This window comes from Pleurodeles waltl, chromosome 7, assembly GCF_031143425.1.
Source record: "Pleurodeles waltl isolate 20211129_DDA chromosome 7, aPleWal1.hap1.20221129, whole genome shotgun sequence".
Lineage (NCBI taxonomy): Eukaryota > Metazoa > Chordata > Amphibia > Caudata > Salamandridae > Pleurodeles > Pleurodeles waltl.
This window is the reverse complement of record NC_090446.1, coordinates 1,543,630,717-1,543,655,714: the sequence shown is the minus strand read 5'-3', so window position 1 is coordinate 1,543,655,714 and position 24,998 is coordinate 1,543,630,717. Positions and strand designations below refer to the sequence as shown.

The window sequence follows — 24,998 nt, the reverse complement described above, 5'->3', positions numbered from 1 at the left end:
TTTTTAGTAACCTTTAATGAATAGCTAACAGAATCAAGGTTACTCAATAGTGTAAGAGTAGATTGTGAATAATCCATTTACTGTTTGGTGCTATACAATTGCATCTCAAACGTGATATCCCTATCCATAATCAATGAGATTAACAAAATGATTAAAAAAAAATTCAATAAAGGCTGAGAGGTCTAGGTGAAAGAGAAACATATGTGTCACTGCAGGCCCAGACATGGGATACATGGGCCCATATTTTTTCTTTTTGACGCTAAACTGCGCTAACGCAGTTTAGCGTCAAAAAGTTTTGCGCCGGCTAACGCCATTCTGAAGCGCCATGCGGGCGCCGTATTTATTGAATGGCGTTAGCCGGCGCAAGCAGACCGGCGCTGCCTGGTGTGCGCGAGAAAAACCACGTACACCAGGCAGCGCCGGCGTAGGGGGAAAATGGCGCATGGGCGTCTTAAAATGGGGCAAGTCAGGTTACGTCGAAAAAATCGTCGTAACCCGACTTGCGCCATTTATTTTCGACGCCCATCCCCCATCAACATGACTCCTATCATTGTAAAGATAGGAGTCATGCCCCCTTGCCCAATGGCCATGCCCAGGGGACTTCTGTCCCCTGGGCATGGTCATTGGGCATAGTGGCATGTAGGGGGGCACAAATCAGGCCCCCCTATGCCAAAAAAAATTATTAAAAAAAAATAAAAAAATACTTACCTGAATGTCCCTGGGGTGGGTCCCTCCAGCCTTGGGTGTCCTCCTGGGGTGGGCAAGGGTGGCAGGGGGGGTCCCTGGGGGCAGGGGAGGGCACTCTGGGCTCATTTTGAGCCCACTTGTCCCTTAATGCCATGCCTGACCCAGGCGTTAAAAAGCGGCGCAAATGCGCCGTTTTTAGCCACGCCCACTCCCGGGCGTCTCTTTTGCCCGGGAGTATAAATACCACGTAAAGGCCTGGGAGTCATTTTTTAGACGGGAACGCCTCCCTTGCATATCATTAACGCAAGGAAGGGGTTCACGCTAAAAAATGACGCACATTCCGGGAACTTTGGCGCTATTCGCCTCTAACGCCATAGTATAAATATGGCGTTAGTTGGCGTTAGTTTAGCGTCGAATTTGCGTCGAAAAAAACGACGCAAATTCGGCGCAAACGGAGTATAAATACGGCCCATGGGGTCTTGCACAGTTGAGTAGTCAGGATTGGTCAATGGTGGTGTACATGTCAAAAGCATGCCCACGGGTGATATATTGGGGATCGTTTTATACATCAATTTTGTGCTGCAATGTGTCCGAGAGACAAGTTATAAAACATTATTTCAAAATTCAGGCAACTAAGAAAGGGCAGACTAAATAAGTGAGTTCTAGAGTAGAATTTAGGAAAACTATCAGGGTTTATTTCAAAATTCAAAAAAGTACAAATAAGAAATAATGTCATACAGAAGCTGCTGAGTTACATACAATTGAGTTCCATAAAACGTGCAGCAAAATCAGTAGGAAATCAGCCAGCATCCCTAGTGGAAGCCAAAGGTAATTTGTTTTACCCAAAGTCAAAGGCTTATATCGCAAATTTCAGCATAGAGCAATATAGATTTTGTCAAATTACTGTGATGTGAGTGAAATATGTTTTCAACAATTAAGAATGCAGACTTTATAAGTGTCATACCGCTTAAACACTATCCCAGTGCATGAATATTGCTTCTGCCCTTCTGACCTAATGTCATCTAGTGGTCTGCAAGCAAACTAGTTACATAAACAACAGTGAACCATTGTGAATGAATGCAATACCGTATGCAAGAGGCAGAGCCTTGGAAACTGTTACAATAATAAGCCCATGCTAGAGACTCTTCTTTGAGAACAGTGTCATTTGAAAAAAAATAATAATTTACAGTGTGCTTGAGTATGTGCAGCAAAAACAATCACAAAGCATGAACCTGAAGAGACATCCATTTTTGAGCAAGATGGCGTTGAGTCCTAACTGAGGTACAGTTAGCCCCAAAAAAATACACTTTAACAAGTCATTTTAAATTTGGTTAAATGACAATAGTATCATTTCAACATATACATTTGAAATCAAGTGCAATTCATATTCTGCTTACTTTTTAATAATGGACACATTTGAGTAATGCACAAATGCTCCCTCATAGGCTTATGATGTTTGCAATCTGCAATAATCTCTCCATTGCCAAACTCCTCAGTAGCAAAGCCTTATTTAGATCAGTTTTGTTAAGGTGGGTTGAAAGATCCTTGTCACTTCTTCGATGACTTACATGTTCAAGGCGTCCCGTCCTCTTAATTTTTGTCTAGTGGTTCTTGATCTTGTCTTTCTGCACAGAGGTCCTTTAGTGCTTTTACACAAAGACAAAATAAAACAGCAGCAAACCTTTAGTGTCCCAGCAATTGATCGAAAACAAAATCCTGATGTGCAGTTGCTATATAAACCCACTGCCCAGGGGTGTCATATGACAGATTCGAAAAACAAGAATAACAATGCACCATCAAAGTATCCATGAAATCAACTAAGAATGTCCATTAATGCAGTTCATCTTTTTATTTAATTTCAACACATGATAGGTGTCCTGTGATTCTTCTTTATGACAAATACAGCATAAAACACAACCAGCCGACACATTTTCTCTACAGTCCTCTCTGGTGTGGTCATAACTATGCAATCAAAATCATGCCCAATATATCGTATTAGTGCCAGGCTTTAGAAATCTGGACCAGCACCTTCATCATTAGGCACCTTGATGCGTGCCAACAATCCAGATGCGGGCCACTTTGAAGAATGGGCATTCTTCGTTGATTTAATAGATACTTGGATTGTGCATTGCTGTTCTAGTTATTGTTTTTACGCAAAGCTTACTTTTCAGTCAAAAAAATTAAAAAGATACTGGTACTACTTTTTTTTGCATTGACAGGAAGCCAAGTCCAAACAAATGTAAACGCTGAAGTGAGGTCATACTATTGGGATTTGACTTGCCTTCAGTACCTGTTTAGACTCACAGGAAAGGGCTGGTATCAAATGTTGAACGCAATTCTGACTGCACCCAAAAATTCTTGGTCTGGGTCTATAGGACCTGGTGTTGGGTGTTTTGTTGTAGCTGTAGCAAGATCTATAATTGCATAAAAACTGCAACCCAGTGTTTATGGGACAGAGCCACTGGAATAGCAGCATAACATTTAAGAAGCCTACAATAGAAGTCATAGACAAGTTGGTGAAAGTATCATATATGTGCAACCTTGTGCACTTTGCTATGCAGTTGGGGTCACAGTGACACTCTATCACTCTAAATGTTGCTCTTGGCTATCAAAGGCTAAATATCATTTCTTGAAAGTCAGCAGAATCCTGGGAAAAATTCATGAAATGTGTAGAAGATTGCAGGTACTCCTGGAAAACCTACCAGGATAGTCGAAGGGTAGCAGTGTGGCAAAACCTTCCTATTCCTTGTGAGGACCATGGACCTGATATGCTATAAAAAGGGTTAAAAAACACTCACAAATTGTACAACAATTTTTGGACACCACCATTTTGTGAACCAACCTATGTACTAATAGGTCAGTTGACAAAATGTAAGGTAGTCGCAGAACAATCTGCCAAATTAATGTTCAATATTTAATCATATTGCATGGGACAGCAGGCCTCCCAACCAACTTCCCTCTGATTGCATTAAAAAATGGAAACATTATTTGTTTTTAAATAGTCTGAGTTCCTTAACTGAACCACCAACACCATTAAGAAAATGTTTTCAGTTTTGGAAAACTTAGTTGAAAGTAAGAAGTCCTCCGGATTGCTAGCTTCTCTACATAAATGGGCCACTCCAATCTCCAAAGAGTAAAAGGTCCAAAAGGGTCTCCTTGCCCTTTGAAAATCAGATAGCACTTTAATCTGGTAGTCGGTAAGTGATGAGTTTTTGCATCCAGAATTATGGTTGCAAGCTGTTTCAAATTCAGAGTTTGGAAAGAACAACCAACATAACCCTTCCAAGTTGTAAATCAGTAATAATATTTAAATAGATTTGGTAATTTGAAAAAAAACTTTCCTGAATCACAAAAAGGGTTTGGAACACAAGAAATAGTGAATTAGGCCCCATTGAAATATTTCCATCAGGCTGCAAGACAGAAAACTTCCTATCAAGGGAGCTGAGACCAATGCCATTGCATAACAACACCCTCAGGAATGCGCACTGCCTGCAGACAGACAGTGAGCATTCCGAGGGTGCTAGCAGGGTGGCTCAGCACTGCCAATGCCCCCCTGTGGGCCCTAGCACTGGTTTTCCACCAGTCTTTCCATGGCAGGAAAAAATCTATAGAAAGGCTGGCGTAAAGTGGACTTGTGATCAGCAGGGTGGTGCCGCCATAGGTGCTGTCATGGCTGACTATGACTCCGATCACCGCCACCTCTTCACAATCTGTGATCCTAGGGGTGGCGGAGGTCCAACCGCCAGGGTTGTAACCTGGTGGCCGGGCTGCCCGAAGAGTGGCAATCTGACTACCACCACAAGTCTGGCAGTTGTAAGACCAGCAGACTCGTAATGGGGCCTTTAGTGGTCACAAGTCATGTAATTTTGCAATGTTCAGGGTATTTGACCCCTAAATAACAATACACATGGCCCATCTGTTCCTACTCAAGGTTGCTTTAGATAAGCTAGTTTTAGTGGATAACATTATACAGGCTGGCAGGTCAGATCACGCACTGATTGCTTTTCAGCTCACAGTCATGGGGTGGCTCCTTGGAAAACACTGGCAGCTAAATCCTGAGAAAGCTTAGAAGCCTCCGTTTGAGTAATTCTGTCTTCAAGCTGCCTTTGCATTTCAGCACCAATAGATCTGTTGAGGGCAACTATGGAGCTTTGGAAGAAAGAATAGAATTAGTGATCCTGCTTAGGGAAACAAAACCACCATAGATGTTTTCGGCTCCCTTGTATACCGCCTCACTCAAACTCATAAGGCAAAGTGTAGGAAAGCAGATAGAAAATATTGTCGTGCCTACAAGGACATAGATACAATAGCGCTCAAGGAGGCCCTGCACGAGTACAAAATAGGTATCTGAAAGACCAAAGCAAAGTACTTTGAGAATGCCATCCTAGTTGCTCCCAATAGTGCGAGGAAGGTGCTTGAAATTACAAGAGAACTGTTCAGTCTGTCGTCCCTAAGCAAGGTAGTCACACCTTCTCAGGCTCTTTGTGATGAGAAAGAGCCTGTAATGTTAGTTACAGGCTCTTGTTAGTATTGTTCTTCAAGGATAAAATCATTAAAATTCTCAGAAACACTATGCCCTTGCCAGAAATTCATGGGTGATGCTCTAAATGTTTTCTGTCAGATGACACTGATTGCAGGTCCAATGCCTGCAAGATAGATCATTTTGGGCCTTTTCTGGAGGAAGTTTTCCATGCACTGGTCCTGACCAACTCTTCAGGTTACCCTTTGGATCCACTGCCACATTATGGGTATAGTTACAAGATTGGCAGTCTCAGAACTGTCATGTTAGAGGTGGCAGTCATACCGCCAAAGTACCATGGTGGTGTTTCCAACAGAACACAGCAAAACTACCACTAGTACCGCTGGTGCGGACAGGCTGCCGTGGCTGGCGGTAGGCAGCTTCAGAACTGCGGGGACCATGTTTCCGCTGGACATATTACAAGGCGACTCACCACCATGATTTCCGCCGCGGTCACACCGCTACCAAATCCCTACTGGAAACTAACTCTATAACAGGAAACATTAACTTTTAGGAACATAAGGGGTCATTCTGACTCCCGCCGGCCGCGGTAATCGCAGGGCCGGCGGGAGCCGCCGAATGACCGCACCGCGGTCAAATGACCGCGGCGGCCATTCTGGCTTTCCCGCTGGGCTGCCAGGCGACCGCCAGAAGGCCGCCCGCCAGCCCAGCGGGAAAGCGCCTTCAACGAGGAAGCTGGCTCCGAATGGAGCCGGCGGAGTTGAAGGCGTGCGACGGGTGCAGTTGCACCCGTCGCGAATTTCAGTGTCTGCTTGGCAGACACTGAAATTCTCAGTGGGGCCCTGTTACGGGGGCCCCTGCAGTGCCCATTGGCATGGGCACTGCAGGGGCCACCAGGGGCCCCACGACACCCCATACCGCCATCCTGTTCCTGGCGGCCAAAACCGCCAGGAACAGGATGGCGGTATGGGGGTCGGAATCCCCATGGCGGCGCAGCTTGCTGCGCCGCCATGGAGGATTCCCATGGGCAGCGGAAAACCGGCGGTACACCGCTGGTTTTCCGTTTCTGACCGCGGCTGTACCGCCGCGGTCAGAATGCCCAAGGGAGCACCGCCAGCCTGTTGGCGGTGCTCCCGCGGTCGTTGGCCCTGGCAGATTTTACCGCCAGGGTCAGAATGACCCCCTTAGACCTGCCTGGAGCAGCCATGGAGCCTGAACTCGAAGTCTTTCCACTGTTCCTGCTCACACAAAAACTCTGGAACCGGTGAAGGCGATGAATACAACACCTGTAAAACCACACCTAGCACATACTAAATGGAAAGGCATAAATACACGCCCACACACAAAATACACATCTGAGACGGCTGACAACGGACACACACATACGTAACCACACACCCATACGAACACACACACACACATACATACACAAAGACGTGCATCCAAAGTACACACACCATGGCCAACACACTTGTGAAGTACATACTCCAACCCAAACACACAGCACCGCCCACACCACACAATGCATAGGAAATAGCTAACACTACACACACGCATGCACACAAAACAACCACACAAGAACAAACACTACCACCATTACACATGCCAACACTAACTATAGACAATTTGGCTACACACATGTATGGAACATACGCACACATATCCAACACACAAAACATATCAATGACCGCAGGACCAATGGCAGGGCGACACACACACATGCAGCCCAAGCACTACAGCTAGCACAACCAACACAATGCACACGTCACACAAACAAACCAAAGTCCACAAACACTTGACAGCCATGTAGAACAAAAGGCAGGAAAAGCATGTTACCATCGAATTCAACTGTAGGTTGGCCCAGAGGTATTAATATATGTCCTTCAATAAAATATAAAAACTATATACAATTCTAAGTCCATTGGCCAGTCCAAAGTCTAAGGTGCCCAAGGCACAAATGGAACCACGCTGTGCCCCTACTTGAATCCTTACTGCAAAATGACCTCCACATGGTAGGGGCATCAAGGGGGCAGGCACGTTAAGTATCAGGGCTTGGGCTTGGGAGGGGGGTCCTGGGACCTGGGCTTGGCCTGGGCTTGGAAGAGGGTCCATGGGTTTGGGCTTTGGAGGGGTGTCCTTGGGCCTGGGTTTGGGAGGAGTATTCTTCTTGGCAGGGGTGGCATGGGCACTACCAGAGGGGCAGGGAAGGACTTGGAGGTGGAAGGGCTGGACTTGGGGAGGGACACATAGTGCTCAGGGGTCTCATAGGGTGGGAGAGGGGGAGGGAACAGGGAAAACTCTGAAAGGAAGAACTGTTTACACACATGGGCCAGTCATGGCAAAATGGTTTGGGAGTGGAGGGAGAGGGAGTGGTTGTCAGGGTCTGGATGTTTTGGGTGCAAGTGCATGTGTGGAATGCTTGTGGGTGCTGGGTGTCTGCTGGGTGGGTGAGTGTGGGTGTTTAGGTGTTTTGGGAGGAGGTGGGGAGGAGGTGCTGGGAGATGCTGTGGTGGATGGGTGACTGTCTGTTGGGGTGGTGGGTGCAAGTATGGTACAGGTGCTCCATGTGCGAGTGTCGGTGGTTGTGGTGGGTATGGATGTGGTGACTGGGGTGGATGTCTGCGGGTCTGATATTGTGCTGACTGTGGGTAAGATGGGACTGGTAGTTGGATCAGTTTATGATGGTGTGGTGGCTGCAGGTGTGTCTTGTGTGGTGTGGTGTCTGTGAGGGACGGGGGTTGTGGGGGAGTCAGTGCAGGGAGTGGTTGTTGGTGTTTCTGCAGGTGGCTGTTGCTGTGCATGCCGGTGGTGGGTCTTGTAGTGCTTAAGTTTGTCCGTGGAACCCTTATCTGTTGAGGTGGATGCACGCCTGTGTATACGTGTCCTTGGATGGGTATGGGGAGAGGTGTTTGGGTCTGGGAAGAGGTAGTTGGAGGGGGGACGGTAGACAAAGGGACACTGGCTGCCATCAGAGTGGAGGCCAAAGCCTGAAAGAATCTCTGTAAGCCAGCCAAGGCTACATGAATGGCCTCCAGGAATGCATTGCCCTGTTGGACTTGAGCTGCCAGTCCCTGGATGGCATTCACAATGGTTGACTGATCCACAGAGATGTACCTCAGGAGGTCAATAGCCTCCTCATTGATGGAACAGGGCTGACTGGGACAGGGGCAGAGGTGCCTGCAGGGAAGGAGATGCCTACCCTACTGGGTGAGTAGTCACGGGCAACTGGGTGGAGAGCTACAGAGAGGGCGGTGCTAGTAAGGGGGGTGGTGGACAAAGATAGTGCTGGAGTGGTCCCACATGGGTCCGCCACCACCAGGGAGTGTCCACTGGAGGATGATTTCTAGGATTAGGTATTCGATCCGGTCTCTACTGTGGCACTCCCCTCCTCCTCCATCGCACTGGGTCCCTCAGTATCGCTGGTGCCAGTCTCCTGGGTCCCGTGGGCTGCTGCTTCCCCACTCTCCTGTGTCCCTTCTCCCCCGCCAGATGATGCTGATGCACACAATGAGAGAGAGAAAAAAAGGAAGGGAGAGAGAGAGAGAGAGAGAGGTAGGGGCAAAATGGTTAACATATACCTCTCATTGACACATCTAAACATTTACGTCTGTCACAATACATATCTACTAGACACAACACATCAGGCCTCTACAGTCACAACACCTGATCAGTCCATGCCCTCTGTAACATGTCCATTACAGTAATGACAACTCGACACACAGGCCACACAACACCTACCTGTCAAATGACATGGCTGAAAACTCAGATACTAATACCATTATGGATGACAACTCAGATGTGGCCAATATTAGCCAGACACCCAAACAGTTCACATCTTATGTGTACTATGTGAATCAGTGGTATAGCCATTTGCATAGTCAGACCCTATCATGGAGCCAGAACAGGTCACACACAGCACATACATCACAACCCAGCATACTGCTAAGTGCATCTACAATGGGCCATGTACCACATGTAAAACATCCAAACGCATCCTCTGAGTGAGTTGTCACAACAGATGTACCCCTGGAACACACATACCACATCATGGACCACGTCCAATGGGACCACACATGCAGGTACACCAGTTGGACTACGTACCATGACAAATCCACCCTCACACACATCATTCCACAGATGGCAAAACCTGTCACTGCGGCCAGACAACACACATCTTAGGGTGTATACATTTGCATGCATTAGGCACACATGGACAAACACCCCTGTCAGTACACTAAATACACACCCCACTACCAGATAAGCAGCCTGAGGAGACTGAATACAAAAGTCCCTTCACATCAACACGCCACTGCCACTACCTAACAGCCAAGGCAAGCTGTAATAATCACAGGCCATAAGATGTGCCCCCAACAATCCTTGACCACATGATGGAGGCAGTCAGTCAGTAATACAGCATAGGACTTGCTAGGACTATGTCCTACATGCCATGTTCACAACATGGTGACAAATAAGGAATCTCCCAGGTCACTTACCAAGTCCAGTACCAACCCATACGTTGGAAGACCACATCACCACAAGTATAGCTCCTAGGAATGCATTACACGTGCTATCAGACCTTATCAATTCGACATGTTACAGTATCACAGGTTGGCTACCTACACCTACTCTACAGTCAGCAGATCATCCATATATTTGCCTAGCCTGCTATCGGGCCAATACTCATGTCTCATGAAGGCCAGTCCTGTTGGGGAGCTGTATTTGCAGCACCACAATGTGTCAATACCATTACCAGTACATGATTAATATAGTCCCAGTGATATCAGGAGAGTGACACAGTTGCATATACAGGATAGGCTACACAGATAGGAGTGGAGTGACACCTCAGAGCCACTAGTGTAATTGTCTGGAACTGGTCATACACAATGCTTAGGTTGAAACAAACACTCACATCTCTTGTATGCCCGGATAGAGTCACACATGTGTCTATGACATTAGTGCAGCTCAACATTACAGACATGGAGAGGTAGGGAAATGGGAGATGAACATCCATTGACAGTAAAGCATGGAGACACATCTACTCAGCCATGGTGCCTAGTACCCATTTCCAATTGTTGATACACATGAGAAATTCACTTCAAAGTCACTTTGCCGGCAGTGAGGCACCCAATCCCATTTAATGCCAGCCAAGTGCCAGCATGCAGTTAGTACTCACCCTCTTGTGGCTGCTGTGCTGCCTTCAAATGCCCATCCACCTCAGGGTAGTCCACCACCAAAATGCTGGCCATTAGGGGAGTCAGGGTCCGAAGGGCACCCCTCCCTCACTGGAAGGACATCACCAGCTGGGCCCAGCGTCTCAGGTCCTCCCACTGCTTGTGCTACACTGGGCATTGACCCCCAGGGTCCACACTTGCTTGGCGATGGCACACCAGATCCCCTTCTTCTGATGGGCATTGACCTGCATGCGTGACACAGATAGAAGGAAAATGTTATGTAGGATGGCACCATACCAACAGCAGTGTACCATAAACATCAGACCCAGCAAATGCCCACACATAACCATTCTCATGGTACACACACCTAAACACCATACCCCCTGCATGCATGTATTCCCTGAGTGGAAAACATACGCCATTTACTCTCACACACACCTGTATCACACATGACTATGGCATTGGGCTCACCTGTTCCTCTCGTGCCCCATATAGCCATCCATTCAGGGATAGGACCTCTTCCACCAGCTTCTCAAGCTCTTCTTGGGTGAAGGCTGGGGCCCTATCACCTGAAGGACATGGCAGGGTGGCTCCCAGAGACAGTACACTGCATTTAAGCTCATGGGGGTCTTGCTTGCAAGAGTGTCAGGAGTCAAGTGAGCAACGCTGCAGAAAATGGCAGTCACGGCCGCCGCCGTGCAGGACTGTCACTGCCGAAGGTGATTGCCATTGTCTCCAGTCCCCCATAGGCAGCAATGTTACCCATTAAGGAGTTGCACAGTGGTTGTGACCGCTTACTGCCCTGACAACAGACCCTGGGCGACTTAGGCCACTTCTATTGCTGCAGGACAGGTAGCTGACATTTTATGCTCATGTTATGCCTTGAGGCATGAAAATAAGTGTGCCATACAATTTTTTCACGTTAATGCGGAGTAGGCCTACATTGTGGCATCATGGTTTGGCTCATACATGTGACATGCATGACACAGTGGCCTTATATTGCTGGTTGTCATATGACGTGCATGGCCAGATATATGTCACCTCAGAGGCGGTGTAACCATGTAGGTATATAGCAACCATATATATGCTCAGTGCAGGACAGTTAAGTGTTACACATATGGAACCCGACACATGTGATATATGTCAGAAACTATTGATCATGGGCAGCAATGTGCAGCAAGGATGGAGTCCAAGCCGCTTCAGCATGCCCAATATAGTATGTGTCAGCAGTGTGCGGCATGTCTACAGTGTTAGGTGTGTATGATAATGATATGTTCTGCTAACATGTGTGGAGTGCATATCACATTGTACATCCTCTCCTCTCTATCCTAGATACCTTGTCATGAGGATATTGAGACATGCACCAGTGTACCATCCGCTAGTGGACCTTGCAACCCTGGAGGAAAGGCTTATCATTCAGACCTATCGTTTGAATCATCAAACCATCATGGATCCATGTACTCAGTTGGAGACAGATCTATTGCCTGCCATACGTAATCCCGATGCCATCCCTCCCACATTTCAAGTTCCGTCATGCTACACTTTCTTGACACAGGCTCCTTTCAGATTACAGAGGGTTTGGCAACAGGGATGTCACACCCCATGTTCAGTCTTGTGTTGAAGGATGTAATATGAAATTGAAACGCATCTACAGCTCCATAAGATTCCCTTAAAGAGGGGATTTAGCCTATGTGAAGGCAGACTTCTATGATGTGGGACACATCTCTCATGTGATAGGGGCCATAGATGGCACCCTTCTAGCCTTGTTCCTCCCCGTGCCAGTGAACAGGTGTATAGGAATAGGAAAGTCTACCACTCCATCAATGTTCAGGTGGTGCTTGTGGCAGACCAATATATCTCCCAAGTGACAGCCCAGTTTCCTGGAACTGTTCATGACTCCTACATTCTGAGGAACAGAAATGTCCCCCACATGATGGCACGGCTACAGAGAGAGAGGGCTTGGCTCATTGGTATGTATGCATTTGGATTTGTGTCACTGTTATGGCACCTGTCATCACATTCTTCCCTGTGACTGTACCTATCCTGTAACAGGTCCTACCTCTCTGCACACAGGTGACTCTGGCTATCCTAACCTTCCCTGGCTGTTGACACCAGTGAGGTACCCTGCCACAGAAGGGGAACTTCGTTTCAATGACGCCCACGGCAGGACGAGGCATGTAATTGAAAAGACATTTGGCCTTCTGAAGGCCAGATTCAGGTGCCTGCACATCTCTGGCATTGTCCTCCTCTACAGTCCCCAAAAGGTATGCAAGATCATAGTCACCTGCTGCATGCTCCCCAATCTAGCCCTGAGACGTCAGATACTCTTACTGGCTGAAGATGAGGAGGCAGCTGGACCAGTGGTTGGTGAAGCGGAAAGTGGTGAGGAGGAAAATGAGGAAGGTGCATCAAACTCCAGGGTAGAGCTCATCAATCAGTACCTCCCGTAACATACAGGAATGCTGTGTGTATATTTGCATTTGTACTATTTCAACCTAGTTTGCTGTCAATGGTTCTCCTGATCTGGATTATCAGTGGTAGTGTAATGTGTTCATATCCCCATGTGTGTGTTGTGGGAGGTGACTGAATGCATGTAACTTGCTGACTGAAAATGCATCATTTCAACCATGTGTACTCTCTGCAGGTTGCAAGATTCACCTCTCCTATGGAGAGCCCTGTATTGTGGTATGTGCCCTTCATTCTCCTGCTCTCATGTCATTCTAGTGAGTGTCTGTGTCGTTAATCTTTGTCTCTCCTACCTATTGCTTGAGCCCATTCATGTTCATTAGCCTTTGGTTACTGTTCACAGAGTGGGGTTCAGCGCGTGATAGATGCAGGCTACAGTGTTTTGTGATGTATTACCTGAGACTGATGATGTGGAAGTGATATCTGTTGTGCCTTGTTCAGATGGCTAGCTACACTGGAAATGACAACTATGAACTGCATATGTGCTTTGTGTGGTACTATGCCTACAATCCTGATGGTAGTCTCTGTCATTATCTGCAGGTTGGATAATTGGATTTACTCTGATGTTTGGCTGTGACTCCCTTACATCTACCCTTGGACATATCTGTTGTACTGTGTCTCCTGCAGAGGATGCCTCCCTCTGCATGCCATTACACGGCCTGTTGGATTTGGGGATTTGGGGGCCATACCCACATAACATTTTGCAGACCAAACAGTTGTTTGTGTGCAAATAAAGACAAGGGATCTATAGTGTTTATTGTGCATACAGTGGGGAGTCATGGTAGATGGAATCCTCAGAGTAGGTGGCACAGCTGTAGGTAACACAGGTACAGTAGGTAACACAGGCCCATCATCCATGGGCCATTGGAAAATGGAGTAATGTAACTGAACAGTCAATCGGGTGTCTAAGTGGCAGACAAGGGAGAGTAATCAGGAGAGGGTCACTTTCTGGCAGTGGGTTTGGTCTTGGCATCTGCTCCAGAAGGATGTCTGGGTAGACGTCTATGTTTGTGGGGGGTTACTTATCTAAGTGTGCCTAAGGCCTGTGGTTCCCCAGGGCATCCATTCCACTAGCAGATGCAGACGTAGAAGGCTCTGATGTGATGTGGCTAGTGGAAAGGGGCCTGCTGGTAGGTGTAGGAAGCACTCATGATGGTGGTGAGGTCCCTGAGCACCCCTGCAATGTGAGCCTGCCACTGCTGCATGACTTCCTGGTTGTATTCCCTCTGCAGCCTTTGGTGTTCCCCCAACATGGTCATGATCTGGCCCATCCTGTCCTGGGATTGTTGGTATGCTCCCTGGACTTAGGTGATGGTTTCCTGATCAGGTGACACCCCTGGCTGCCCTGTTGTCTGGCACACAGGTTCCCTCCCATGCCCCCTGTCCCCAGGTGCCTGTGCCCCTGGCACGGTGGGCCAACTCACTGTGTCACCAGGTCCTTCATTGTCTTATGCGTGAGGGGGTGACTCAGATCCATATACTGTGAGGATCACTATTGATTGAACAGTCCTTGGGACGCAGCTTTGGGGACAAAGGTTTGGCTCTGTTGTTGGTGCCACAGAGTGGGGGGGGATGATGTGGGCAGGGTGAGGCTGGGATTGGTAGTCTGACCATTTCCATACATCCAGTGGCATTGTCCTCACTGGGGCCTTCATCCTGAGGAGGGCTGGCTGTCTCTGGTATCCTCGCCATGGTGGCAGTGGTACCTGAGGATGGAGTAAGAGTGAGTTAAATGGTAGACGTGTGATTGGTTGTCTCTTTGTCTGATGTGGCTTGACATGATTCCCAACAATATCAATGACAAGTGCAGCAGGCAAACACTGTTTGTAATTAGTAGATTGTGACATGTGTACCATGCTCCAAAGAGGTTGTTGTCAATCAGGCTGGGTAACTTTTGCTCGGTGGGTGGGTTCTGTACCTGTGAGATGGTTCACATGACAGGTGTGCCCTGTAAGCTTGTGGCAATTCTGGCTTGCTGGATGTGAGTGGGGATGGCTGTACATTGCATCATGGTATCCAACTGGGAGGAGGGAATGTGTGTAAGTAAGGTTGCTTCTCCTGTCTGTGCATGTTGTGCATGGAGAATACCTTCTTAGTTTCAAGCCCATGGTCAATCCATTTCAGGGTTATTGATCTGGATAAGTGGTCCTTTGGTTTGGTGACAGTGCTGTGTCTTTGTTTGACGTTGTTTGCCATTGTGTTGTACCATTGTATTGCTGTCATTGCCACGTTATGGTCCTCTGCCGAAGAATCCAGTTGGTGTAGCAAGGGCTATAGTCATACTTGCAAGAGATGTGATGTGAAGTGCACATTGCAGGTTCTGATGTAGATGGGCTAGTGCATTGTAGAGTTGTAGTGATTGTTATTTGCACTGGGTGGTGGTGTGGCATCCAGGAGATGGCCATTAGGTGATTACGTAGGAGGTGTAGTGAGAGATAGATTGGATTGGGGAGTGTTTGGGTGGTGAGGAAGCATACTGGACCAGATGAATTTGTACCAGGGGAGTGGTAGTTACTTACCAGAGTCCAGCCACCCTGGTATTCTAGTCAGGCCCTCTGGATGCAGTATGTCCAAGCCCTTCTTCTCCCACAATGTAAACTCTGGGGGAGGAGGTGGGGGCCCACCGTAAGTCTTCTGCACAGCTATCTGATGAGGTGATGCCATGGAACACACCTTCCGCCGTAGGTCATTCCACCTCTTCCTGATGTCCTCCCTTGTCTGTGGATAGTTGCCTACTGAGTTGACAATGTTGACAATTCTCTGCCATAACTTTTTCTGGCAAAGGAGGTTTACTGGACCTGTGCTCCAAACAGTTGTCGCTCTACATTTCATTGACCATGACCCTCAAACAATTGTCTGTGAAGCATGGGTACTTTTGACGGGACATGGTGGTAGTTGTGTTGTGGATGGGGATGGGTGCTGTGTGTGTAAGGGTGCACTGTAGGAGTGCTTGGTGGGGTAGAGGTGTTTCATTGTTTGTGATGACTGGTTGTGGTTTTTGTGTGTAGTAGTGATGTGTGTATTGTTTTGTTTGCTCAGTTTTGTGGTGTATGCTGAGCGTGAAGTGTGTATGTGCCTGCGTGTACTAGTGCTAAATCATTTGTTTCTGGGTCCTCGCTGTCTTTGAATGTCGTTTTTGTAGCAAAGATTTATGGTTTGTGTGCGGGTGTGTTATATAGTGCAGTGATAAGTGTGTCTGGTGTGTGTATGTGTGTCAGGTGTGGGGTATTCAAACTTTCAAATGTGGTGGTGTGTTCTGTCTAAGGTGAGTTTTTGAGGGTGGCAGTTCGCACCGTCAATGGTTTTCCACAATGGAAGAACTGCTGTGGTGATTTGTGGCTTGTAATTGGGTGGGTGGAATTGTGTCGGGCTGGTGGTGCTAGTGGCAGAATTACCTCTTTCCTACCCTCCTGTGCCCTGGCGGTATCAGCTTTTTGGCTTTTTAGTGGCGATCTCCAGTTTGTGACTCTTAATTCGGCAAGAAAATGAACACCAACATGGCGGTCTTTTGGTGACCATTAATGTTTCAGTACTGAATGTTTTTTTTTTTCAGTTCTTGTTAATCTCATTTGAAAAGATGGTACCGGCAATCTATTTTTAAGGAGTCACAACAGACTCTGAACTGTTAACTAAAACAGGTCTTTGAGAGCTACCCTTTAATTTTATCTGATATGTTCTTTTTATTTTTATGTTTCCCTTTTTTTGTTCTTAAAAATGAAAATCCCTTTCAAGACTTTTTCGATAGCCAGAGAAGCCCATCATAACCAGTGTCTCTCGCAAGCTTCTTTTGAGAGATTGGAACCCTCGCAAGAGGCAGGGAGGCAATCTCTTGCGTGCTGTCTGTCGGGCCACTGCTTCCTGGTCTGCTCTTGTGAGTCACTCACAAAACCATACTCTTTTTTATTGGAATTTGCATTTACACTGACATATCCTGATATAGTATTTATAATTTATATATGCCAGAGAAATAACACTGTGTTTAGTTCACTACTAGGACGTTCCTCCGACAGTGCTGAGCTCTTTTTTGATTATTTGGGATAGTTTGAATTTGGGCTCCATAACTTTTTCTCGTCTAAGGCATCCATGCCAAATTTGTTTACCTGTTTTCCGATAACCTGGTGATTCTAAAGATAGCCAACGTGGATTCCCCTAAAGGGGAATTAGAAAATATGCAAAATATAGCAAAATGTTGTTTTTTTATAAAAAACAGGGAAAAAGTGCTCCAGATAAAAGTGTCTTTTTTCCCTAAAAATTTCTTCCATGAATGATTCACTGTACTAAAGTCACCATCTCCCCAGCTTTCAGGAACACTCAGAGCCGAAACAAGAAAAGCCTAATTTTGTACCACAGTTCTGGCTTTTGTCTAAGAGAAAGCCCATTTTCCATGTTTTTTGTGCTCTCAATCTACTTCCAGTTTATGGCAGAAACCAAAAGAAAACCCATGGATTATTCATAAAACTGCTTGTTTCTGAAAACTAGACAACTTTCCAAATCCAGCAGGAGTTCACATATGTAGATCCCTCAAGGGAAATAACTGTTCAAAATAAAGAAATATTGAAAATGAGTAGGAAAAAAATTGGCATTTGTGACAACATTTTCATCTGTATCATTCAGATGTCTGATGTCAAATTGCCAAAACAATATACCAATACATCCGCTAGACCCCTCTGGTTGTGGGTATATATATGTGGTTTGTGGCTTCTCCAAGAACCCAAGGTACCAATAGCCAACAACTGAGTTGCATTGTAAAATGGTTTCTCATTGAGTACCAAGTATAGACAAATTCTTATAGAGATATAGGCAGAGTGAAAAATAAGTATAAAAAAGCCTATGTATTTATGAAATAGGCACAAGACATAGAATTTAGGAGCAGTGGTTATTTCTATATTGCTGAATTTGTGGGTACCCATACTAGCGTATGATTTAAAGGGTATTTTTCAAATGTCATTTTTTTTATACACTGGCTTACATTTGAAAGGCACAAATGCAGCAAACTCCTATTGGTAATAACAAATGTTCTACTATTCTATGGTTCCCACAAGTCTTCCAATACAAATGACACCTAACTTGTGTGGGTAGAGCTAGTGCCCGCAGCAGGAAACAGCCCAAAGCGCAACATGGACACAGCACATTTTTCCATCCAAAACTGACCCTCTTTTTCTAAAGTGGGTAGCTCTAGATTTTGGATTCTAGCTCAGATGGCACCCAGAAGGCACTAACAAAATCCCACTAGAAAGGAAAAACCAAAGACAATTGCTCACAGGACATCACAATACACATTGTGCACAAATCCAAGGAGAATTTCACTCACAATAAAATAGAAGCTAAATATGCTGCTATTATTACACCAACAACACATTCATGCAGATCAATGATACTCATTTGGAGTAAACAGTACAGAAATGTATTTCTTACCAAACACATGCAACTACCAAAATGCAGATTTACCAGTGCCCAAACTGCAAGTAGGAGTTGCAGCAAGGAAAACAAAAGCTTTACACTAGAATAAAAAAGAAATAAAACATTATCGATTACAAATGCAAATTATGACAAGAAGTAAGAACAGTTAATATTGTAAAGCAAAATGAAGTCTACCAATCACCATCCAAGCACTAGGCTACACACACCTCCAGCCAAGCACCAGTCGACACACAATGCCAGATAAGCACCAGTCTACACACAATATCAGTCTACACACAATGCCAGACACCACTAGTAAAAGGCCAATACTCACACTAGTGTAGGCAGACCGTCAGCTGATCTTCCGTTCATACACACACAAACTTTCCCTGATGTCTAGTGGTTGTCTGGCCCCCTTGGGGGCCGATGAGCCCAATATGTGGCACAGTCAGTCTCTGATTACAAAGCAGACATCATAATGGGTTATTTTGTTGAAGGACGCATTTGGTGTTGACCAAAACACATGCCGCAATAAAAGGGAGCGACCCTTGGTCAAGGGGTTACTCCCGACATAAAAACAAAAAAAAGCCTGGTATCTTGTGGCTTTCTGCCCCTCTTGAGGGTAGATGGGCCTAAAAATATGGATGATCTGCCCCCAGGGGTTAGAACTGGCTTAATGATATGCCCCCTAAAGGGGAGCGACCCTTTCTCAAGGGGCTGCAGCCCAACCTGGCCAAGAAAATGGGCCTGAAAATATGCCAACGGGGGCCAAATGGCCAAAGCAAATGCCTCCAAAAGGACAGCGACCCTCATAAAAGGGGTCACTCTCAAACATGGCAAAAAAGTGAATCCCTGGTGGCTAGTGGGTCTAAAAATATGTCTTGTCTGCCCCCAATGGGGGTGGAAATGGCCAGAATATATGCCCCAAAAATGGGAGTGACCCTTGTCCAAGGGGCTTCTCCCCAACATGGCCAAATGAATAATGGAGGCAGATGGGCCTAAATTATTATGGGCAATCTGTCCCTAGAGGGAACAGAAACAGACAAAATATATGCCCCTTGAAGTGGAGCGACCTTTGCCCAAGGGGCCGCTACGCAAATCAACAAAACAACACAAAGAAAAATCTCTGGTGGCCGAGTATGAATTCCTTCTGCACAGTCGTGACCCCATGCACAATTATGCATCAGGAATACATTTTAGAGAGCCATCGGGGGAACGAGAAAACTCTTTCCTTTCCTGTCAGTGGCTCTATGCAACCCCCAACCCCTCCCAGGATGAACACTTACCTCCTTACCTGGCTGGCACTGGAAGCAAACGGCTTCTCGCATCTCTGTCCTGCACAAATGATGCTAACGTATGGCTTTCATGCTGATGTAATTATATCGCTGGGGGAGGGATGGCAGCAGACAACACACAACTTGTCTGAAATGTCTACACTTGTTCTTGCAAATGCATCAATTTCCTTTTTAAACTTATCTAGCACTGTGCTGGAATTAGATTTTTGCAGTGTCAAACATCTAGGTCTCTTTATTTGGCCTTCCAGGTCCCACTATTGCATTTGTATATCATCTATTACAGAACTGACTTGAGAAAGAGTGCCTCTTAATAGCATGTGATGGGAATTACTGTCACCAGCCTGCTGTGATAAGCAAGCTAACAGATGCCCTTGAAGGTTTGTACATTTCCCTACACAAGTATCAAGACTTTGGAGTAGTTTTATTTTTATTTTTTTCTAGTTCCTTTGCTGTATATGTTTAAGAGCAGTCTAAGTTGGGCGATAGGCTATTGTCTTATCTTGCACTGTACTTTTCCCCTCAAAAACTGGATTTTGAGGATGCTGACCTATTACTTCATTAGTTACTTATTTTTCTACATTCATATGCACTAATTTTCCTTTTTAATTGGTGCACCCTCATTGATTTCAAATCCACTACTATCTCTGCCCATTTTAAACACTAACTTAATTTACTGGAGGTGTCTTTCCACTCTCCCTGGACAATACTACAAAAGTTTGCCATACTTACTTGAACCTACTGGTGACATTTTTTTACATAACTTAATCAGTTTATCCGAAGATCTCCTTCTCTTTAAAATGAGAATAAATAGCTTTGTTTTTAATGCAAATACCTTGTGAACTAGGCACTCAACAACAATTTTCTGGTTTTGCAAAGTTTTGCTTTTTACTATTTTCATGCTTTTCATATTACATACTATTCGTCTACAAAAGAACTTCGACACAGTTCTTTGAATTTCTTTTTCTTAAATCTGCCTGATTGTGGTCTTTTTTATGGCATTATATAATTTTGAAAAATAATAAAAAAAATCTTGAAGAATAGGCATCTTGCCTTCTACTTACGCATATAGAAGAAAATGTACTTGGAGGTACTATTCTTATTCTTATTATGTCATTATTGTGACATTTTCTTTTCGTGCATCTGCTTCATGTTTGGAGAGTTATTTACAGTACTGTTGTTTTATCCTCTTTATCTTCTGTTCCCTTGTTGGCATCTTGAATGGGCTGGAAACAGTATAGAAACAATATACAACACATATTATTGCTTTTTAAAGACTACTTACTCATAAATTCAACGCAGGCTTTGTGGTACTACATTTGAGCATATTACACATTCTCCATGGTACAGTTTCATCAAACACTGATCCTATCTTTTACTACCCTGTAACAGAAGTATTTCTTAATCACAACTCAAGAGACACAACAGCTTAGTGTAGAAGGCCTTTGAGAGCTAGTACCTTGTGTACTCAATGCATTTTTAAACAGCAAGTTATCTACTAATATCTCTGAATAGAGTAAAGAATGCGTGCAAAAGGCCTCTGACAATCACCATCCATCTGCATTTTACCGGAGTGGAATGAATGATACTAACCCCTTCCCCACCAAGAACGTAATTGTTACTCTTGGTCCTGGGACTGGCTCATGGAGGGTAGCCCTCGGAGGTGGAAGGGGAAGCGATTCCCCTTCCATCCCTGCCCCCTCCCAGTGATGTCTTATGACATCAGCGCGCAATGGCGTCTGACCTCATCAGAGGCCGCCCCATCTGAGCTTCCAACCCACCCGGGAGAGAAATGCTTTGTGGGCTGGGGTGCCACAGAGACATGAAAGGAAAGGAAAGGCCTTTCCTTTCATGTCTCTTTGAGCATTTCTGCAGCCTAATCGTAAAGCTATCGGGCTGCAGAAATGCCCACAAGGCACCAGGGATTTTGTGTTAGTTTGTTTTTACGTTGAAATTGACATGAGGGGAGCGACCCCTTGAGCAAAGATCGCTCCCCAGGGAAGGCCTTGGGGGTAATTTTTAATTAGGTCATTTCTGCCCCCTATGGGGGCAGATTGGCCGATTTTAAGTAGGTCGATCTGCCCCCAGGGGGGCAGAACCTACTAGACACCAGGGATTTATTTTTACACAAACAAAAAAGGGTCGCTCCTCTGGGGGACGATTTTTTATTAGGCCATTTCTGCTCCTTTTGGGGGCAGATCAGACTGTTTTAATTAGGCCAATCTGCCCCCAGGGGGTGCAGAAGCCACTAGGCACAGGGATTTTTAATTTTTTGTTTTTTACATGTGTGGAGTGACCCCCCTTGGGCAATGATCGCTCCCCTCTGGGGCAAATTCTCTTTAGGCCATTGCCTATTTTTATTAGGCTAATCTGCCCCCAAAGAAGCATAAACCACTACACACCAGGAATTATTTTTTTTATGTCAGTTTCATGCAAGGGGAGCGACCCCTTAGGCAAGGGTCGCTCCCCTGGTGCACAAAATTATTTTAGGCCATTTCTGTCCCTCTTTGAGGTAGATTGGCCTATTTTAATTAGGCTGATCTGTCTCTAAGGGGTGCAGAAACTACTAGGAACCAGGATGTTTTTTTCTGTCAATTTCACGCAAGGGGAGCGACCCCTTAGGCAAGGGTCGATCCCCTGAGGGGGGCAAATTTATTTTAGGCCATTTCTGCCCAACTTGGGGGCAGATAGGCCTATTTTTGTAAGGCTCATCTGCTCCCCAGTGGGGCAAAACCACACCAGACACCAGGGAAGACATGTTTTCAGAAAAAGAGGGTAGGGTATGGCCATGCCTCCACCCCCAATAAATGCGAACAAAGTTGTTCTTCCCACCGGTGGGCAGATGGGGCAATTACCCCTCATCCACTCCCCAGGGAGGCAGAAAGCCTACTAGATGTCAGGGAATAAAAAAAAAAATAGTGGGGTGGTGGCTATAAACTAGTATGGGCATGGTTATGCCTCCACCCCAAATAAAGGGGGTAGCAGTCTTTCAGCTCTCCCCCGCACACTAGATCTTCTCCCAACAGCAAGCAAGAGCACATTTGATTTTTTTTGGTTTTGGTTTTACCTTTGGGCCATGAGAGCTTGTCTAACTCTCAAAATCGTTCCACTTGGAATGGTGAGGGCTGCACTTTTTGGACTTTGGGATGCTGCCATGTAGAAAAATCTACTAGACCTAAACATCTAGGTGAGTCCAGGGTGGTGTGCTTCTTACCCACAATTCCCTGTAAACCTCCAACTTTGCTTGAAATCACACATTTTCCCCGTATTTTTGTGATGGAACTGTCCTGAATTTGCAGGAATACCCCAAATTCCTTACACCCAGCATTATTGCATCTATACCAATAAAAATTCTGCTTGTTGCCCTAAAAACCTTTTTTACCAAACTGCCCTTTTGGACCCGCTTTGATTCCCCCTCATTTTTTACATGTTTTTGGCTCATCCCTGTCACAGGCACTTGGTTCACCTACACAAGTGAGGTATCATTTTTATCGGGAGACTGAGGGGTATGTTGCTTAGTACGAAAGTTGTATGGGTGCGGTGATCCCACACAGAAATGTGGGAAAAAATCTGATTTTTTGGCTAAATTTGAGGTTTGCTTAGGATTCTGGGCAATAAAACACTGGGGGATCCCAAGTCACAGCTCCCTGGACTCCTTCAGGTGTCTAGTTTTCAGAAATGTCTGGGTTTGGTATGTTTCCCTAGATGGCTGCTGAGCCCATGAACAAAACTTAGGTGCCCCCCATCGCAAAAACACAAAGTTTTGTATCTGATCATTTTGATGTGTCCAGATAGTGTTTTGGGGCATTTCCTTTCACGGGCACTAGGCCTACCCACAAAATGTAGGTACCATTTTTTTCAGGAGACGTGTGGGAACGCTGGGTGGAAGGGAATTTGTGGCTCTTCTCAACTTCCGGAACTTTGTGTCACTTAAATATGAGGAAAAATTGTTTTTTAGCAAAATGTTAAGGTTTGCAAAGGACACACCACCAATCCCTGGTGCCTAAGTGGTTTCTACCCCCCAGGGCAGATCGGCCTAACAGAAATAGGCCAATCTGTCAACAAGGGGAGCAGAAATGGCCTAAAATAAATGTGCTCCCCCCCAGGGGAACAACCCTTGTCTAAGGGGTCGCTCCCTACATATAACAAAATAACATAAACAAAAATTGTACAATAGGCTGATCTGTCCCCAAGGGGGGCAGAAATGGCCTACAACAAATTCCCCCCCCCCCGGGGGAGCAACCTTTGCCTAAGTGGTCGCCTTCCTCACCTGAAACTGACAAAAAAAAAATCCCTGGTGTCTAGCAGTTTCTGCCCCCCCTCAGGGCAGATCGGCTTAATTGTAATAGGCTGATCTGCCCCCAGGGAGGGTAGAAATGGCCTAAAATTCTCTTGTCCCCTGCATGTGACCAGAGGAAAAATGCTTTTGCTGAGCTTCCAGCGTGGTGGGGGCAGCCTCTGATGCCATCACCGTGCAATTGCGTGCTGATGTCATCAGAAGCCACGGGTGTCAGGGGGGCGGGGTGGAAGGGAAGCGATTCCCCTTCCATCCCTGCCCAGGGGAGAGCAGTGCCAGGCCCCCGGGGGGCGTGCTAGTGCTTCCGCCGTGGGCCCCTATCTGGACGTAACAGTTACATCCTGGGCACCCGAGCAGTGCTGCCCAGGACATAACCGTTACGTCCAGGGCACCCGAGAGGTTGAGCAGCCTCTGCCTCTCAATCACCCATGCAGACACTGGTGCAACCATTGGTACTCCCAGTCAAAAATGGTATTAGCCTCTGACACACACAAACACACACAGAAAAGGCACTGATACACCCAGGCACACACTGGTACAGTTCTCACACATGCAGGCACTGCATGACAGATATAGACACTGACAGATCTACCACACACTCATAGACTTACTTACATAAGCACTCAGACAACCATGTAGCCACTGGCACACTCACTAACACATACATACAGTCACTTACACATAAGTTTCCATTTAACTAATACTGATAGCATTTCAAAATATTTGCTACTGTCTTCTTTAATACTTTACAGCTGCATTACCTTTGGTAAATATTAAAGCAGTCACCTGTTCTATGTGATCCATGACATACACACGCGCAAGCATGTGTCCATACAAAAACATAACAAAGTACAGAGTTAGCTTTTTTTTTATCTGTATAACCCTTTTTAAACTCCGTTTTGCAGTTCCTTTTAATAACAAAAATAAACAAGGTAAAAAGGGGATAACAGAAGAGCATTAGTAAGAGGTAACAGGCTTCAAATTCAGAAAAACATAAATTTGTTATTGCGATCCAAAGCTAAATTAACGAAGGTGTTTAGAGATAGCATTTGGCTAATCAGCCAATGATGCTGTGTTTGATCTTACAGTATGTGTGTGATCATGTTTGTAAGGTTGCCACACACAGCTGGTACTGGGACCACATCAAATGCAGGGGGGTGGGCAGTGGCTGCAGACTAGGTGGATGGCCCTGCGCCTGCTGTCTT

General features: G+C 45.8%; 1 protein-coding gene across 1 annotated transcript in view; it reads left to right on the top strand.

Annotated features, from left to right (window-relative positions):
* LOC138246673 (carcinoembryonic antigen-related cell adhesion molecule 6-like) overlaps positions 1 to 24,998 on the top strand; it is a 178,384-nt gene that overhangs the window by 95,649 nt on the left and 57,737 nt on the right. The gene's annotated exons all lie outside the window — the stretch shown is intronic.